Source organism: Triticum aestivum, chromosome 3B (genome assembly GCF_018294505.1).
Source record: "Triticum aestivum cultivar Chinese Spring chromosome 3B, IWGSC CS RefSeq v2.1, whole genome shotgun sequence".
In the NCBI taxonomy this organism is placed as follows: domain Eukaryota; kingdom Viridiplantae; phylum Streptophyta; class Magnoliopsida; order Poales; family Poaceae; genus Triticum; species Triticum aestivum.
In genome coordinates this window covers 832,721,667-832,732,053 of record NC_057801.1, presented here as the reverse complement: position 1 = coordinate 832,732,053, position 10,387 = coordinate 832,721,667, and the positions used below count along the sequence as shown (strand labels likewise).

Sequence of the window (10,387 nt, the reverse complement as noted above, 5' to 3'; positions counted from 1 at the left end):
TGCCTTTTGATCATCTGCTTAGTCTTAATTCCTTCAAACTTGTCCTAATTGGTTTGGCCCTAACATCAAGGATCATCTTGTTGAAAACCTCACTAAGGTTGTTCACAACAAGATCAGTTTTGCAATTATAATCCATTGCAGACCTACAGCAACTCTCCTTTGGAATTTCTTAAGCCACTTCCAGGCAACCTCACACTCTGCTTTAAGCTCTGCCACTGCTAATTCATGGCCATGTTTGGTGAATGAGTAGCTAGCCTGATCTACTAGCTTCTTTAGTTCTGCTCCTCTGAAGCTAGCTGACTGAAAATTTGCATAAATGTGCCTCAGGCAGTATCTCTGAGGGGAATCAGGGAACACTTCATTTATAGCCTTAACAAGACCCTAATTATAAATTAATAACCATGGTCATGAACAAAAATATATAAAGCCAGTAATAGCAATATTTCTGAACTACTGGCAGAGATAGCGTGCATACCTTTTGCCTGCCAGAAAATAATGGTGTAGGTTCCAAATTTGCTTCCACTTCCAATACAACATCTTAGCTGGGTTAGGAACCATGTCTAGCTATTAGAATCTTCCTTATCAACCACACCAAAGGCTATGGGGTAGATGATGTTGTTGCGATCTCTTCCTATGGCTGCAAGAATTTGTTGTCCAGTGGTTAGCTTGATGAAGCAACCATCAAGCCCTGCATCCATACCCAAATTAGCTACCATAAATTTCTCAACAAGATATTTTCAACAAAATGCAGTTGTGGATTTACCTATAACGGGCCTGCAACCATTAAGAAATCCTTGCTTTGATGCATGCAAGCAGTAGAACATGTACTTAAATCTAGGAGTTGGTGCATGGTTTTCTGGGTCCTCAAATGTTGTAAGTATACACCTGCTACCAGGGTTTGTATCAATAACTGCTTGCAGGTAGTCCCTCAGTCTATAGTACTGCTCCTTCTGGTCACCTTGCACAACCTTAATAGCCTTGCTCCTTGCCATATAGGCCACACTCTTTGATACATCAACTGAAAACTTGACTTTGCTATTTTTAGTAAGTGAATCCACAGGTGCTCTAGAATCTGCTCTAAGAGAAGGCTCCTCTGCTTTGGAAAACCACTTAGTAGTAACCTTTGTGTTCTCTGCTGATGCTGGACAAGTGTGCTCCATGTTACACTTCTTAATGCAAAAAGTTCTTTCATGAGCTATCCTGGAGGCACAAATGTAAAATTCACATCCATGCTCTCTCTGTGAACACCAAACAATAATTCTTGTTGGAGAGTTCCTGTGTTAGTGACAAGACCTCAAAGTCCTTATATAAAAATCTCTTAATGCTTCTCTGAAGTGGTAAACACTAGCAAAACACAAGCTCTTGCACAAGAGTAAATGTGAATTGGGAATTGAGGGGTCAAAATATACCCTTTCCTTCATCTTTTTCTTACTACTCTTTGTCTTTGGCTTCTTGATGAGGTATGGTAGTTCAACTTCGTCTTCTTCTTCCTCATCACTTATGCCTACATCACCAGCAAAACAAAACTCATTTGCTTCATGAAACCAATCTTCAAAACGTTTTTTCTCTACCTCATTGTGGCATCTGCTAGTTGGACCAGGATTCTTCACATGTTTCACAATAGCAGTGGTTTCCAATGCTCTATCCTCTTCAGAGGCGCACTCTATTTCCATTTGTTGAACAACTTCAGCACTCCCATCTGAATGAACTAAATCATCAGAACAAAATTCAGACACTTCAATGTCTCCTTCAAAGTGGTTCAAATCTGCCTCTCTTTGAATCCTGCTCCTCTCAAGTTGAGCCTTTCTATCATCTATCTGATTCTGAAGCTCAGATTGCTCCACAACCTTTTTCACACAGCAGCTCTCTTGAGTGTTCATGTAATTCTCATTAGCCTATGTACTAATTTCAGGTTCAACATTTCTCACAACCTTTATGTTCACAACCTTGACATGATGGGAAAACTCCAACATTTCATGAACACTAGCTTCATTACCTAAATACTTTACTCTTTCAGACCCAATCTCCTCCTCCTTCACATAGTACATGTAATCACTCTCCCCATACCATTCACTAGCAATGAGTGATTGTAGAGTAACCAGAGAAATATATGTCTCATATATACCCCTTTTCACAGGGTTTCTTCCTTCTAAATGAAACCATATCTCCCACTTCTGGTCAGCCAGACTGCACAAATATGTGCTCATCAATTGAATTGAAATTGACAGAACTAGAGGTGCAATAAAGTTTACTAAACATGTTCAACAAACAGAAACAAACTCTCACTAATTTTCGAGATTAAAGAGAACATGTGCATTTAAGCAAGAGATTCTCCATACCTGCCACCCATACAGCATCCAGGCGCCGGCGAAGACTGGGCGACCGGTGCCTCCGGCTGCTGCAACCATGCCCGCGTCGCGTAGCTGCTGCTCCCCAACCAGTTATCCACTTCAGAGAATGAGCCCACAACGTCCAAACTTGTGCCACCGCCGCCGCTGCCGCCGCCCTCGCCGCCACCCATATAGCTGCCGCCCCCGTGCGGAATCACCGACGCCATGGCAGCCGCAACCTAGGTCAGACAGAGGACAGGGGCAGAGGAGGGAGGGACTGAAGCGCGAGAGGGGAATGGATCAGATCTTGACCCACTCCGACCGACAACCGCCGTTTCCCACCGCTAACGCGCGTTAACGGCCATTTACGCGCGGCGGGCGTCCGTTGGCCATCGTGGCACCTGAATCGTGGGACAGGCCGGTCAGTTTGGTGCTTAGCGCGGGCGAGGCGAGCGGTTTCGACAGTTGATAGTTTTTTGCCACGGATTAGTACAAAAATGATAGTTTTTCGCACAAAATTGTAAAGTGGTAGTTTTTCGTCACGTTTCCGTCAATTGTGGTAGTTTTTGGTTAAATACTCTCCCGGCAGCCCTACGCTCAAATTAGCTATCTACCTGCTTGTGCCACAAGTTACCGCGAAGTCCTCCATGCCTGTTATGCAGCCGGTCCGTGGTAACTGGCGTCGGCCTGTGCTACCGTTTTGCTGTGGACAAGGACAGTGAAACTTCAGGGGGAAACACTTTATATCTGTAGTCTGATTCGAGGCCATCACCAGACCACTCCACGACCGTTGATTCTATTAGAATCTCACGGCCATGGATGCACCTTATCCCTTGCTTCACGTGCGAAAAAAGGGCCCCGTCGCCTGGGGAGTTTCCGCATCGTCCCCCCCACAATTTACTCCTCAAATCACTCGCATGCATCCCGTTTCCCATTCCCCTCGCCTCGAAGGCAACGACCTCGCCAACCGCACTACCCCGGCCTCCCCAACCTCGACGCTCACTCCTTTTCTCCCTCTAAACTCATTGTCGGGCACCACAGGTAACCATCTTGCCCAGATTTGTCTCCTCCATCCCCACCTTGTGCGCCGACTTACGCATCTGTGTAGGCCTTCGTCCAGGATGCAACAGGTGACGGCGAGTCTCACCAGCGACCAATCTGTGTTGATCTATTTTTATTTCGTGTTTTTGTAAAATTTTAGTTGATGGAAGCTCATAAAACCTCCAATTAGGGTAGATGAGATCCGCTTGTAGATAATAAATTTCTGCACCCGGTTGTTAGTGGCAAGCAGGCTATTTTGCAATCTCAAATTTATGAGTTTTCAATGTATATTCCTTATATAGTGATTTCAGAGAACTAGTGCTTCCAATGTACGGAAGGAATTTCAATCTCTTCCAGGAAGCTTCTTATTATGTACTGATGCATCTACCATGCTTCGTATGTATGGACTGAATTTCAATCTTGCTATACTTCCTAGGTGCAAATATTATTTGTTCATAGCATTAACATCAATGCTTCATATTTGATTCTTACGTACATAAGCTTCTCCCATGCTATTGAACTTCAGGCTCTTGCCATGTTTCTAGTAGAATAGATGTAAAGTTCATTGCCGTAGAGCATCCATGTTTCTTGCTTCTTGATTGGTATATATGTTCAGAATCCGTGGGTATTTTCATTTTCTAAAAAAACAAGCTTCATTATATTTCTCAGCACATGTATGGTTTCTTTTCCTTCCATGGCCTTTTCATTCCAGCAACAATGCATATACATTCCAGTGTTGATGGCACATTATGTCATGCTTGCATATTTATATTTCATTCCATATATATATCCCCTTGCTCTCTCGCATTTTGTAAGTCTATGATGAATGACAAAATTGTTTGTCCATTGAATTATGGAAGCATAATCTTTTGTCCATGGAAACAAGCTGAGCACATTCGTATTTCTTGGAAACACATCCGTAATGTGTTTGAAGCATGTGTACTCATGATAATTAGTTCTTTTCCGTGGAAATGTCTTATTTTGTTAGAAGCAATTGTTTAGTCGATCGAAACAATATTTTCATGTTTCTAAAGCAAAGCAAACCCCCACTTAAGTACAAATTCCTATAAAATATAGCACGTTTAATTGACCATGGTAGCCAATTCACTGGTAGATGGAAGCTACATATTTGATAACATTGGAAACCAGTTTTGATAAAGAGGAAGCAAATTTAAACAATAATGGAAACAATATTTGTTTCCTAAGGAAGCCAACGTCCTGACGTGGAATTCTATATTAAAGAGCTTATAAATCGGGAGTTAATCCAGACGTGATTAACGGAGGTTGTTAGGGAAAGAAATCACAATTTGGTGCATATCCGAGCTAACTGCCTGGGCGCTCCTTTTGGTAATCTCGCGAGGTATTTAGGCACCAGATCGGACGTCTACATTGCTTTCTATCCAACGGTGCATGACTGGTCTGATAGGATCCATAGCATCAGTAGTCTGATGCCTATTGGCTTCAGGCCTGCTTTCCACTTTCCAGGCATGAAGTTCAGACTGAGCAAGACGTCGGCCAGATCAAGGACCACGGATATCATATCGTACATGTTCCAGGCGTCCCTGCGCTCAAATCGCCACACATTCACACGCAGGTCACCATCTGGCCGGTGCCGTCGAGTGACCTGGAGATAGCTGTGCAAGGTATAATTTTCACCTATAATTTTCAGAAGAAATAAAAGACATCATGATGATATTTCAGGTCAACTCATATTATGTCAATGAGAAACTACTGTATCGTGGATGAAAATTCGCACCCTGGGGAGGATTTGACTGCTAGTTTTTATTAGGAAAAAAGTGTGAATATTAAGGTGCTAGTAGGCATTGATTGGCATCAATAGGCGCATGTCTATCGAGGAGAAAAACAATACTGTGCGTATCCAGCTGCATCTTTTTACTCATCGGCGAGGGCGGCATGAGGGTCGAAATTTCGCAGGGGTGAGTCGGCCCCGGATGCTGCTAGATGGCAACGTGAGACAACCTCGACGTATCCTCTGGGCTCTGGCGCACCATTGACGGCGGAACCTCCTCATGAATCAGGGTGGACACGGTCCGGGCCGGTCCGGTCCCGGTCCGAGCCGTCGTTTGGACCGGTCGCCAGCGGGCCGGACCGGACCGGACCGAGGAGGCGAGCGGTCCTGTTTTGGGGGACCAGAGCGGCGCCGACGAAGCCCAAGCGAGACCGACTGGACCGGCCAACAACTACCGGTGCCGATGTGTGCGAGTGCAGCGGCGAGGTGGGCTACGTGCATGACTGATGGGACAAAGTGGACGATGTGCGCGACCGCCTACATGCGCAAGAAATTAGCTAACAACTGAAACTTGGGCCAAACCAACAAACTGAATTTTCTGAACCTGTTGAAACTGTGTGGATATGCCGTGTGGTTGGGCCAAGTTTGAAGGATGACGACGTGCGTATAAGGTTCGGAGGAGTCTGGAGCACGTCGTGACATGATCATGCATACAAGGCGTCAAGCAATGCACGAAGATGTGCGAGGTGGACACGGCGCAGGGTGGAGCATGGTTGCAGTCGGACATAAGTTCGGCTGGGTTAGACTAGACAGTCTGATGGATCGACGTGGATGTCAGTCAAAGCAAAAGACGGCAATGATTTCAATGACGACGACATAGGAGTGTGATGCTGATGGTGGCCAACTTCTGGGACATGGAAACACGTGGTGCAGGCCTGAGAGCCTGTGCGGCTTCGACAGACTATTGCGCGGGGTTGATTCAAGATGGTGCGCACAAGAGAGCTTGAAGTCGAGAGGGCGCGGAGTAGCGTGGCTAGCTACATGGAGTCATGTTGAAGGTGGAGCTGGAGTCGGATGAAATATTTCACTCTGTGATGATGGAGGGGTTACGACGTAAGTTAACGGAGAGTCGAAGCCTATTTCAGTGGGATAACAAGAGACACGTGGATCGGACTGGATACCGGTGGTCTGATGGAGATGTGATACTCGGCATCGGTCGGGTGATGATCGGTGGTTCTCTACAGTGGGGATTTGAGTGGTGTGGGTTCGTGACCCAGGAGACTCGACCAGGACAGTAGAGGCTCGACGCAGTGACATCAGCGAGGCATGCGGTAAGCACGGGACACAGCGACAGGCCAAGGCACTGGTGGTCGGACATGTGGCCAGACAAATTGTGCAGGATGTGCTGAAGCAGTGTTGACGAGTACTGGATTCAAGTTGGTGGCTGGTTCTATCGGTGCCGGAAGATGGACATGAGTTGACCATGGGGAATCTGAGAAAGTGGCGGAGAGTCTGAAATTGTCAAAAGCTGAGATAGTACATGGTGGTAATTCTATGACGTTCAATGCACATGGCAAAGTGCGGATGACAAATACAGAAGGAGGCGGAGTGCTATAGTTGTGGGACATGCCAGAGACTATCCGGCAGAAGGGTGAGACAACTGCGAATTCGACTCTCGATGACACAGGGCAACGGTGAAATTCTTTCAAGTTTCAGACAAGGAGCCAAGAAAGAGCGGTGACGTTTAGTTTAGGTAACTCTTATATGTGGCGTCCAATATGTGAGTTGTTCACTTTCACGCAGACAGTGGTCAGTGTGTGATGGCGTTGAACGAATACTCCGGGAGTTGGGAGCACAAGGTAGAGTAATGAGGAACTTAATTTTGCTTGAGTGTTGACTGTGAAGAAGATGAGAAGGGACTATAGTTGAAGGTAGAGTCACAGGGAGTCTGGGGGTAGCAGCGGTGCTCATGGAGTATCTCAATTTCAATGTACACGGAGGTTCGATGTATGGATGAATTCAAGGTGATGAAGAATATTTGTCAATGTGGAGTTTGTTAGAGTTTTTTTTTTGAGAAAAAGAGTTTGTTAGAGTTGTGTCGAATATTATTGTACAAGGTAGGTTACAGTTGGACTTGGTTTTGGGTTGTGTGTAGACTGAGTAGCAGTTGTGTCCTAATAGGACACTTGTATCCTAGACCTCTTATATATAGCGAGGGTAGACAGTGACGGATCTAGGATTTAAAGTTATCCGGGACGGAGTTTTAGGGGAAACTATAAATTGAACCCACGAGGCAATCAAATGACACAATCAATAAAATTAATTGACCAAATTGAATGCATTCAGGCAATACTATTAACAAAATTAATTTTTAAAATTAGGCCTATTCTCAAGAATTAGATGAAAAATATAGTCCCTCCGTTCCTTGATATAGGGTATATAGTTTTCTTGCACGAATATTAACACATGGGCTGGGAGGGGAGATTTCATTGGTTTTGGACGTAAAAGCCCCTGGTGCAAACATGTGAGACTAGAGGGAAAAATAGGGAAATCATGATCCTCTCCATCCCGGGCAGTTTACTTCCTTATTTAGCCTAACAAATCCCACAATATCCTCTGTGACCATGTTTTCTCCATAAAACTAAAGCCCGGGTTATATGCAGTAGTATGCAATCTTCTCTTTCCAAACAAACCTACAGGGCATGCACAACATATACTACGAGATGGGGATTTGCCATCTTATTTTCTAGGAAGGTCATGCGTGGGCTGTAGCTTTAGTAGGGGTAAAAGTGTCAACTAAATATATACACTTTATAATATGAACTTTTCCACAAAAAACTATACATCCTATATCAAGGAACGGAGGGAGTACAACATAACAGAAAATTTATTTCTAATTTAGACTCCCGCTGGTTGAATCTTCCATTTTTTCAATCCCAATATTATTACATCTACCCTTTCAAGTAAGTTAGTCCCGGGAGAGTGAATTGCAAAAAACCACCACATTTGAGGCTTCATCTGCGAAAAACCACCGGGTCGCTAATCATTTGCAAAAAGCACCGCGCATTCAGTAAACTTTTTGCAAAAAGCACTGATTAGGTGCTTTAGCCCGTTTAACCACTTTCTGACAAGTGGGGCCGCAATGTAAGAAGCTGATTTGGCAACAAATTGACATATACCTCCCTGGATCTTTAAAAAAAGCAATCAAGCCCCTCCCCCTCCCCACGAAGGGCATCTCCTTCCTCGCGCGCAGCGACCAGGGGGGGGGGGGCACACCGGCCGGCGAGGCGCGTCACGGTGGCCGACCTGCACAGCATGGTGCGCCCTGGTGATGTATCCAGCCGTCCTCACGACACAGCTTGGATGCTTCTGCCGCCGGGCAGAGGGCAGTCGAACGAGGTCAACGCGTCCCCTCCCCCACGAAGTAGAAGGGCGGGTGGGGCGACGGTGGAGGTGGATGGCGCGGGAGGTGGGCCGCGCTGTTCCGGCGCGGGGAGAGGTCGTCAGACAAGTCGTCGTTGTCGGCGTCCTCGTCCTCGTCGTCGCTCTGCCGGGTGTTCGGCGACGCGACGCTGAGGGACACGGTGGCGCCGCTGCCGGTGTCGTGCTACGACCTGGCCACGGGCGCGCCGTTCCTCTTCTCCCGCGCTAACACCGTCGAGAGCGACAGCTTCGACTTCCGCCTCCGCGACGTCTGCACGGCCACCTGCGCCGGTGGCTCGGCCGCGGCCGCGTCCGCTCCGTGAACGGCCTTACGGCCATCGCCGCTGCGTCCGGTGGCGTGGCAGCCATGGGCAACCCCGTCGCGGCGGCCATCACGCACGTGCTGCACAACAAGCAGGAGTTCCCCCTCGCAGCCGGCGTCGACGACCTGCTCGTCGTCTCCATCGGCTCCTGGTCCTCCTCCGGCGGCACGGCCTCTGGCTCCGCCACCCCGTCCGCCGGCTGGCGCACACCGATCCCCCCGCGCTCGCCGTCCCCCATCGAAATGGTCCGCCTCACCGCCGAGGGCATCGCCGACATGGTCGACCAGGCCGTCGCCATGGCGTTCGGCCAAACCTGCGGCCGCAACTACATGCGCATCCAGGTCAGCTAAGCCACGGAGCTTCACTTCGCGCGTCCCCTCCATTCTTTGTCGTCGTTGTTTCAATTCAAACGCTAATAGCGACGAGTTACTGGTTCCAGGCAGCGGCGCCGACGCACTCGATCAAGGCACTCCGGTCGCTGGAGGCTTGGAAGGTGGTGGCGATCGCGGACGGGATGCTGACGACAAGAATGGGGTCGGGGTCGCTCCACCTCCTCCTTGTCTCCGCGACCGCCCGGTCCGCGGCGACGGGAGCCGGGCATGGTCCAGAGGGCTGATTGTTTTTTTTAATCTATTAGGGGTCTGTGTGTGATTATTTTGCCAAGTCAGCTCCTTACAGTCCGGCCCCATATGTCAGAAAGTGATTAAATGGGCTAAATCACCTGTTCAGTGCAAACTGCAAAATGTTTACTGAATACACGATAATTTTTGTAAATGATTAGCGACCTGGTGGTTTTCCGCAGATGAAGCCCTAAATGTGATGGTTTTTTGCAATTCACTCGTGCCGGGAAGAAGAAAAGTTGGTTGGGGGACGGGGAACGGAAGAACCTGCTGCCTACTATGCTCACTTGCAATTTTGAGCCGGACGTGAGGCTATGGCGATGCTGCTCCCCGTGCGGGAATGAGTTGGAGAGGGCTTGCAGTCACTGTAGCCAAAACGACTCAAGATCTTTTCCACATAATGAGATTGAAGCAATGTAATTCCACCATCATCATCTCTCAACAATTTGATGCTCAGAATGACATCAGCCACTCCTAAATCCTTCATCACAAAGCAACGAGATTGAAAATCCTTGACCTCCTTAATAACATTCAGATTTGTTCCGAAAATCAACCTGACGACCAAGGTGCTCGGGTTCTTCATCGAGACGTGTCTAGCATGCTCCCGGCAGCGGCATGCCGGCGGGCCACGACAAGTTGAGGGTGCAGTTCCATCTCACCAGGGAAGGCTCACGAGGGACGTTGTGCACCTGTACATGCACGTGTGAGGAACGAAAGCTCGGAGCTGGCTCCGCCGTACGAGACGATGACCGTGTCGGCGCATGCCACCGTGGGCGATATGCGCAGCCCCAAGACGTCGAGCCATCGCCCAGTACTCGGCGAACACTATTTGTGCAAAGCTGACTCGGACGATTTTGGTTCACGTAGAAGCTGATTTTGAAGCAGGTAGGCATGTGGATG

The 10,387-nt window shown here is 47.8% G+C and overlaps 1 pseudogene; it reads left to right on the top strand.

The window, feature by feature from the left end:
* Positions 1 to 8,436: 8,436 nt before the first annotated feature.
* LOC123068072 (patatin-like protein 3) lies at positions 8,437 to 9,483 on the top strand (annotated as a pseudogene).
* The last annotated feature ends 904 nt before the right edge of the window (positions 9,484 to 10,387 follow it).